Consider the following 9,808-nt stretch of genomic DNA (forward strand, 5'->3'; position numbering starts at 1 on the left):
GCCCACCGTCATACCCTCTACATACTGCCCACCGTCATACCCTCTACATACTGCCCACCGTCATATCCTCTACATACTGCCCACCGTCATATCCTCTACTGCTCTACATACTGCCCACTGCCATACCCTCTACTGCTCTACATACTGCCCACCGTCATACCCTCTACATACTGCCCGTCATACCCTCTACTGCTCTACATACTGCCAATCGTCATACCCTTCACTGCTCTACATACTGCCCACCGTAATACCCTCTACATACTGCCCACCGTCATATCCTCTACATACTGCCCACCGTCATATCCTCTACATACTGCCCACCGTCATACCCTCTACATACTGCCCACCGTCATATCCTCTACATACTGCCCACCGTCATACCCTCCACTGCTCTACATACTGCCCACCGTCATACCCTCTACATACTGCCCACCGTCATATCCTCTACATACTGCCCACCGTCATACCCTCTACTGCTCTACATACTGCCCACCGTCATATCCTCTACTGCTCTACATACTGCCCACCGTCATATCCTCTACATACTGCCCACCGTCATACCCTCTACATACTGCCCACCGTCATATCCTCTACATACTGCCCACCGTCATATCCTCTACATACTGCCCACCGTCATATTCTCTACATACTGCCCACCATCATACCCTCTACATACTGCCCACCGTCATATCCTCTACATATTGCCCACCGTCATATCCTCTACATACTGCCCACCGTCATATCCTCTACATACTGCCCACCGTCATATCCTCTACATACTGCCCACCATCATACCCTCTACATACTGCCCACCGTCATATCCTCTACTGCTCTACATACTGCCCACCGTCATATCCTCTACTGCTCTACATACTGCCCACCGTCATATCCTCTACTGCTCTACATACTGCCCACCGTCATACCCTCTACATACTGCCCACCGTCATACCCTCTACATACTGCCCACCGTCATACCCTCTACTGCTCTACATACTGCCCATCGTAATACCCTCTACATACTGCCCACCGTCGTACCCTCTACATACTGCCCACCATCATACCCTCTACATACTGCCCACCGTCATATCCTCTACATACTGCCCACCGTCATACCCTCTACATACTGCCCACCGTCATACCCTCTACATACTGCCCACCATCATACCCTCTACATACTGCCCACCGTCATACCCTCTACATACTGCCCACCATCATACCCTCTACATACTGCCCACCGTCATATCCTCTACATACTGCCCACCGTCATATCCTCTACTGCTCTACATACTGCCCATCGTAATACCCTCTACATACTGCCCACCGTCATATCCTCTACATACTGCCCATCGTAATACCCTCTACATACTGCCCACCGTCATACCCTCTACTGCTCTACATACTGCCCACCGTCATACCCTCTACATACTGCCCACCGTCATACCCTCTACATACTGCCCACCGTCATACCCTCTACTGCTCTACATACTGCCCACCGTCATACCCTCTACATACTGCCCACCGTCATACCCTCTACATACTGCCCACCGTCATATCCTCTACTGCTCTACATACTGCCCACCGTCATACCCTCTACATACTGCCCACCGTCATATCCTCTACTGCTCTACATACTGCCCATCGTAATATCCTCTACTGCTCTACATACTGCCCACCGTCATACCCTCTACATACTGCCCACCATCATACCCTCTACATACTGCCCACCATCATACCCTCTACATACTGCCCACCGTCATACCCTCTACATACTGCCCACCGTCATACCCTCTACTGCTCTACATACTGCCCACCGTCATACCCTCTACATACTGCCCACCGTCATACCCTCTAAATACTGCCCATCTTAATACCCTCTACTGCTCTACATACTGCCCACTGTCATACCCTCTACTGCTCTACATACTGCCCACCATCATATCCTCTACTGCTCTACATACTGCCCACCGTCATACCCTCTACATACTGCCCACCGTCATACCCTCTACTGCTCTACATACTGCCAATCGTCATACCCTTCACTGCTCTACATACTGCCCACCGTTATACCCTCTACTGCTCTACATACTGCCCACTGTCATAACCTCTACATACTGCCCACCGTCATACCCTCTACTGCTCTACATACTGCCCACCGTCATACCCTCTACATAATGCCCACCATCATACCCTCTACATACTGCCCACCGTCATACCCTCTACATACTGCCCACCGTCATACCCTCTACATACTGCCCACCGTCATACCCTCTACATACTGCCCACCGTCATACCCTCTACATACTGCCCACCGTCATACCCTCTACATACTGCCCACCATCATACCCTCTACATACTGCCCACCGTCATATCCTCTACATACTGCCCACCGTCATATCCTCTACATACTGCCCACCATCATACCCTCTACATACTGCCCACCGTCCTACCCTCTACTGCTCTACATACTGCCCACCGTCATATCCTCTACATACTGCCCACCATCATACCCTCTACTGCTCTACATACTGCCCATCGTAATACCCTCTACTGCTCTACATACTGCCCACCGTCATATCCTCTACTGCTCTACATACTGCCCACCGTCATACCCTCTACATACTGCCCACCATCATACCCTCTACATACTGCCCACCGTCATACCCTCTACTTCTCTACATACTGCCCACCGTCATACCCTCTACATACTGCCCACCATCATACCCTCTACATACTGCCCACCGTCATACCCTCTACTTCTCTACATACTGCCCACCGTCATACCCTCTACTTCTCTACATACTGCCCACCGTCATACCCTCTACATACTGCCCACCGTCATATCCTCTACATACTGCCCACCGTCATACCCTCTACATACTGCCCACCGTCATACCCTCTACATACTGCCCACCGTCATACCCTCTACTTCTCTACATACTGCCCACCGTCATACCCTCTACATACTGCCCACCGTCATACCCTCTACATACTGCCCACCGTCATACCCTCTACATACTGCCCACCGTCATATCCTCTACATACTGCCCACCGTCATACCCTCTACATACTGCCCACCGTCATATCCTCTACATACTGCCCACCGTCATATCCTCTACATACTGCCCACCGTCATACCCTCTACATACTGCCCACCGTCATACCCTCTACATACTGCCCACCATCATACCCTCTACATACTGCCCACTGTCACCCTCTACATACTGCCCACCGTCATACCCTCTACATACTGCCCACCGTCATACCCTCTACATACTGCCCCCTGTCATACCCTCTACATACTGCCCACCATCATACCCTCTACATACTGCCCACTGTCACCCTCTACATACTGCCCACCGTCATACCCTCTACATACTGCCCACCGTCATACCCTCTACTGCTCTACATACTGCCCATCGTAATACCCTCTACTGCTCTACATACTGCCCACCGTCATATGCTCTACATACTGCCCACCGTCATACCCTCTAAATACTGCCCACCGTCATACCCTCTACTGCTCTACATACTGCCCATCGTAATACCCTCTACTGCTCTACATACTGCCCATCGTAATACCCTCTACTGCTCTACATACTGCCCACCGTCATACCCTCTACATACTGCCCACCGTCATACCCTCTACTGCTCTACATACTGCCCACTGTCATACCCTCTACTTCTCTACATACTGCCCACCGTCATATCCTCTACTGCTCTACATACTGCCCACCGTCATATCCTCTACTGCTCTACATACTGCCCACTGCCATACCCTCTACTGCTCTACATACTGCCCACCGTCATACCCTCTACATACTGCCCGTCATACCCTCTACATACTGCCCACCGTCATACCCTCTAAATACTGCCCATCTTAATACCCTCTACTGCACTACATACTGCCCACTGCCATACCCTCTACTGCTCTACATACTGCCCACCGTCATACCCTCTACATACTGCCCGTCATACCCTCTACATACTGCCCCCCGTCATACCCTCTAAATACTGCCCATCTTAATACCCTCTACTGCACTACATACTGCCCACTGTCATACCCTCTACTGCTCTACATACTGCCCACCATCAGATCCTCTACTGCTCTACATACTGCCCACCGTCATACCCTCTACATACTGCCCACCGTCATACCCTCCACTGCTCTACATACTGCCCACCATCATACCCTCCACTGCTCTACATACTGCCAACTGTCATACCCTCTTACTGCTCTACATACTGCCCACCGTCATACCTTCTAAGACTCTATATAAAGCCCACCGTCATACCCTCCACTGCTCTACATACTGTCAACCATCATACCCTCTTACTGCTCTACATACTGCCCACCGTCATACCCTCCCCTGCTCTACATACTGCCCACCGTCATACCCTCCCCTGCTCTACATACTGCCCACCATCATACCCTCCACTGCTCTACATACTGCCCACCGTCATATCCTCTACTGCTCTACATACTGCCCACTGTCATACCCTCCACTGCTCTACATACTGCCCACCGTCATACCCTCCCCTGCTCTACATACTGCCCACCATCATACCCTCCACTGCTCTACATACTGTCAACCATCATACCCTCCACTGCTCTACATACTGCCCACCGTCATATCCTCTACTGCTCTACATACTGCCCACCGTCATATCCTCTACTGCTCTACATACTGCCCACCGTCATACCCTCCCCTGCTCTACATACTGCCCACCGTCATATCCTCTACTGCTCTACATACTGCCCACCATCATACCCTCCACTGCTCTACATACTGCCCACCATCATACCCTCCACTGCTCTACATACTGTAAACCATCATACCCTCCACTGCTCTACATACTGCCCACCGTCATATCCTCTACTGCTCTACATACTGCCCACCGTCATACCCTCCCCTGCTCTACATACTGCCCACCGTCATACCCTCCACTGCTCTACATACTGTCAACCATCATACCCTCCCCTGCTCTACATACTGCCCACCATCATACCCTCCACTGCTCTACATACTGTCAACCATCATACCCTCCACTGCTCTACATACTGCCCACCGTCATATCCTCTACTGCTCTACATACTGCCCACCGTCATATCCTCTACTGCTCTACATACTGCCCACCGTCATACCCTCCCCTGCTCTACATACTGCCCACCGTCATACCCTCCACTGCTCTACATACTGTAAACCATCATACCCTCCACTGCTCTACATACTGCCCACCGTCATATCCTCTACTGCTCTACATACTGCCCACCGTCATATCCTCCACTGCTCTACATACTGCCCACCGTCATACCCTCTACTGCTCTACATACTGCCCACCGTCATACCTTCTAAGACTCTATATAAAGCTCACCGTCATACCCTCCACTGCTCTACATACTGCCCACCGTCATACCCTCTACTGCTCTACATACTGCCCACCGTCATACCTTCTAAGACTCTATATAAAGCTCACCGTCATACCCTCTACGACTCTACATACTGCCCACTGTCAACTCCAGTTTTAACTCCGGGACTAACCTCTCTTGGCCATACTTCTTGTGACCCGTGTTCAGCTGGCAGCAGGCTGAAGTTTGCCGTTTACTGACAGACTCTGGAGGGATCCTCCCAGATTCATGTCCGGCAGCTGGTTTACACTCTCAGAGAACCTCTAAGAACCTGAGCCAGCCGCTGCCACTCCCTCCACAGGCCAGCGCTCCAGTGAGCTCTGGAGAGGCGGAGCAAAGACTCAGGGACTGAGAGGAGAGCTGAGTGATCAGTGGTCACGTGATCAGTCAGTTCTCCGCCTTAGAGCCAGCGGGGGAGGGACCCTGCATCCACCTAGGGGAGAATGTGTGGTAGTTTTTTTTAATCCCGTCCCCTAAATTTTTCTATTGGCCAGCCTGGAGACCCCCCCCCCCTCTAATATAGGCAAACAGCAGCAGTGCAGACCTGGAGGCGAGCGTCTCATTCTCCTTATCAGACACTTCACATGGAGACTTGGACTTCTCCCGCCTCTTGGGAGGAGCCGCCTTCTTCTTCCTCTTCTTCCTGGAGACTGTGGCCTTCTCAGGAGGCTTCAGCTTCTTCCTGCAGCCGACCTTCTTCCTACTAAACAGACAAGAGTCACCTTCATGGCAGGATCACCCCAAACTTTCTAAACAAAGAGGGCGGAACTGTGGTCAGTGATCGTAAATGCCCGGGCCTGGGGTAGTCCGGGATCAATAAAATTAAACAATGCCCCACGGATGGGGAGCTGTCTGAGGTAAAATGACCTAGTGCCTGTGTATTGTGGGAGGAAGAATAGTGCCCCATCATTGGTGTCAGTGGGAGGAATAGTGCCCCATCATTGGTGTCAGTGGGAGGAATAGTGCCCCATCATTGGTGTCAGTGGGAGGAATAGTATCCCATCATAGGTGTCAGTGGGAGGAATAGTGCCCCATCATTGGTGTCAGTGGGAGGAATAGTGCCCCATCATTGGTGTTAGTGGGAGGAATAGTGCCCCATCATTGGTGTCAGTGGGAGGAATAGTGTCCCATCATTGGTGTCAGTGGGAGGAATAGTGCCCCATCATTGGTGTCAGTGGGAGGAATAGTGCCCCATCATTGGTGTCAGTGGGAGGAATAGTGCCCCATCATTGGTGTCAGTGGGAGGAATAGTGCCCCATCATTGGTGTCAGTGGGAGGAATAGTGTCCCATCATTGGTGTCAGTGGGAGGAATAGTGCCCCATCATTGGTGTCAGTGGGAGGAATAGTGCCCCATCATTGGTGTCAGTGGGAGGAATAGTGCCCCATCATTGGTGTTAGTGGGAGGAATAGTGCCCCATCATTGGTGTTAGTGGGAGGAATAGTGCCCCATCATTGGTGTCAGTGGGAGGAATAGTGCCCCATCATTGGTGTCAGTGGAAGGAATAGTGTCCCATCATTGGTGTCAGTGGGAGGAATAGTGTCCCATCGCTGGTATCAGTGGGAGGAATAGTGTCCCATCATTGGTGTCAGTGGGAGGAATAGTGTCCCATCATTGGTGTCAGTGGGAGGAATAGTGTCCCATCATTGGTGTCAGTGGGAGGAATAGTGTCCCATCATTGGTGTCAGTGGGAGGAATAGTGCCCCATCATTGGTGTCAGTGGGAGGAATAGTGTCCCATCATTGGTGTCAGTGGGAGGAATAGTGCCCCATCATTGGTGTCAGTGGGAGGAATAGTGCCCCATCATTGGTGTCAGTGGGAGGAATAGTGCCCCATCATTGGTGTCAGTGGGAGGAATAGTGCCCCATCATTGGTGTCAGTGGGAGGAATAGTGTCCCATCATTGGTGTCAGTGGGAGGAATAGTGCCCCATCATTGGTGTCAGTGGGAGGAATAGTGCCCCATCATTGGTATCAGTGGGAGGAATAGTGCTCCATCATTGGGGTCAATGAGAGGAATAGTGCCCCATCATTGGGGTCAATGAGAGGAGGAGATGAAGGGTGGCAGGATGAGATGGGGGGGTTGGGATGAGGGGGGAGGAGGAGTAGGGAGAGAAACGAGGGGGGAGGAGTAGTAAGAGGAGAAGGTGGTATAAGGAGATGGGGGAGATAGGAGATGAGGGGGGTAGGAGGAGACGAAGGGGGGGGGGAGGTAGGAGGAGACGAAAAGGGGGGGAGGTAGGAGGAGACGAGAAGGGGGGGAGGTAGGAGGAGACGAGAAGGGGGGGAGGTAGGAGGAGACGAGAAGGGGGGGAGGTAGGAGGAGACGAGAAGGGGGGGAGGTAGGAGGAGACGAGAAGGGGGGGAGGTAGGAGGAGACGAGAAGGGGGGGAGGTAGGAGGAGACGAGAAGGGGGGGTAGGAGGAGATGAGAAGGGGGGAGGTAGGAGATGAGAAGGGGGGGAGGTAGGAGATGAGAAGGGGGGGGAGGTAGGAGGAGATGAGAAGGGGGGGGGGAGGTAGGAGGAGATGAGAAGGGGGGAAGTAGGAGGAGATGAGAAGGGGGGGGAGGTAGGAGGAGATGAGAAGGGGGGGAGGTAGGAGGAGATGAGAAGGGGGGGGGTAGCAGGAGATGAGAAGGGGGGGAGGTATGAGGAGATGAGAAGGGGGGGAGGTAGGAGGAGATGAGAAGGGGGGGAGGTAGGAGGAGATGAGAAGGGGGGAGGTAGGAGGAGACGAGAGGGGGGGTGTAGGAGGAGATGAGAGGGGGGGGAGGTAGGAGGAGATGAGAGGGGGGGGAGGTAGGAGGAGATGAGAGGGGGGAGGTAGGAGGAGATGAGAGGGGGGGGAGGTGACGAAGGGGGGAGGTAGGAGGAGACGAAGGGGGAGGTAGGAGGAGACGAAGGGGGGGAGGTAGGAGGAGACGAAAGGGGGGGAGGTAGGAGGAGACGAAAGGGGGGGGAGGTAGGAGGAGACGAAAGGGGGGGAGGTAGGAGGAGACGAAAGGGGGGGAGGTAGGAGGAGACGAAAGGGGGGGAGGAGGAGCGGAGTAGGGGGAGTAGGAGAGGTGGAGCGGAGTAGGGGGAGATGAAGGGGGGAGGTAGTTGGAGATGAAGGGGGGGAAGGAGCGGAGTAGGGGGGAGTAGGAGAGGTGGAGCGGAGTAGGGGGAGATGAAGGGAGGGGAATTTAACATAACTGTGACCCCACACCGTGTTTGTGGGCTTCCGTCAGTATACGGCTTCCTTCAGTCTTGAACATAGATATCAGATTTTCCAGCCACCCCCATACAAAGCTAGCCAACACTTAGCTTGTTCTGGAACCTTCTTCTTTATTGAACAGTCACACAGAATTTATATACAGCATGGACCTCCCCCCTCCTGATCAGATTACCACACACAGGTCAGGGGTTGCCTGATTACATTATCATATGCAGATGAAATTGTATACAGAAATAGAATTAACCTGAACTAATTATCTAGCCATCTGGACAGAACAATATGTGAATTAACTAACAATTAACAATGGGACAGACAGGCTTAACAGAATCCACATCCCACCTCAATACACAGACAATAGGAAGAGACCACCAGTGACAGACATAGAAGAACATGGAACAGAGGACAATGTGATTGATTCTGAAGATGTTCATTGAAAGAGCTAAACAGACCAGGAATCCTCCCACTCTTCATGGCCGACAAATATCACTCCAAACTACATTCCCAGTGTCCATTAAGTATCCGTCTTTCACTCCCAGTGACAGTGAGTACCGTCACAGAGAAGTAGGAAGAGATGAAGGGGGGTGGAAGGAGGAGAAGAGGGGGAGAGGTGGGAGGAGAAGAGGGGGGAGGAGGTAGGAGGAGAAGAGGGGGGAGGTAGGAGGAGAAGAGGGGGGAGGTAGGAGGAGAAGAGGGTGGGAAGGTAGGAAAGAGGAGATGTGGGGGGGGGGGGAAAGGAGATGTGGGGGGGGGGGGGGAGAAAAAGGAGATGTGGGGGGAGGAGGAGAAAGAGGAGATGAGGGGGGTAGGAGATGGGAGGTAGGAGATGAGGGGGGTAGGAGGACATGAGAGGGGGGGAGGTAAGAGGACATGAGAGGGGGGGGGAGGTAGGAGGACATGAGAGGGGGGGTAGGAGGACATGAGAGGGGGGGAGGTAGGAGGACATGAGAGGGGGGGAGGTAAGAGGACATGTGAGGGGGGGAGGTAAGAGGACATGAGAGGGGGGGGGAGGTGTAGGAGGACATGAGAGGGGGGGGGAGGTGTAGGAGGACATGAGAGGGGGGGAGGTGTAGGAGGACATGAGAGGGGGGGGAGGTAGGAGAACATGAGAGGGGGCGGAGGTAGGAGGACATGAGAGGGGGGCGGAGGTAGGAGGACATGAGAGGGGGGCGGAGGTAGGAGGACATGA

The 9,808-nt window shown here is 53.0% G+C and overlaps 1 protein-coding gene across 1 annotated transcript in view; it reads right to left on the minus strand.

Annotated features, from left to right (window-relative positions):
• HASPIN (histone H3 associated protein kinase) overlaps positions 1-6,044 on the minus strand; it is a gene marked incomplete at its 3' end in the record, with an annotated part of 88,426 nt that extends 82,382 nt beyond the window's left edge. The window contains exon 1 of the mRNA XM_082258341.1: positions 5,952-6,044. The remainder of the gene's footprint in view (positions 1-5,951) is intronic.
• Between the last annotated feature and the right edge of the window lie 3,764 nt (positions 6,045-9,808).

The sequence above is a fragment of the Pelophylax lessonae genome (genome assembly GCF_965119305.1).
Source record: "Pelophylax lessonae genome assembly, chromosome: 5".
Taxonomy (NCBI): domain Eukaryota; kingdom Metazoa; phylum Chordata; class Amphibia; order Anura; family Ranidae; genus Pelophylax; species Pelophylax lessonae.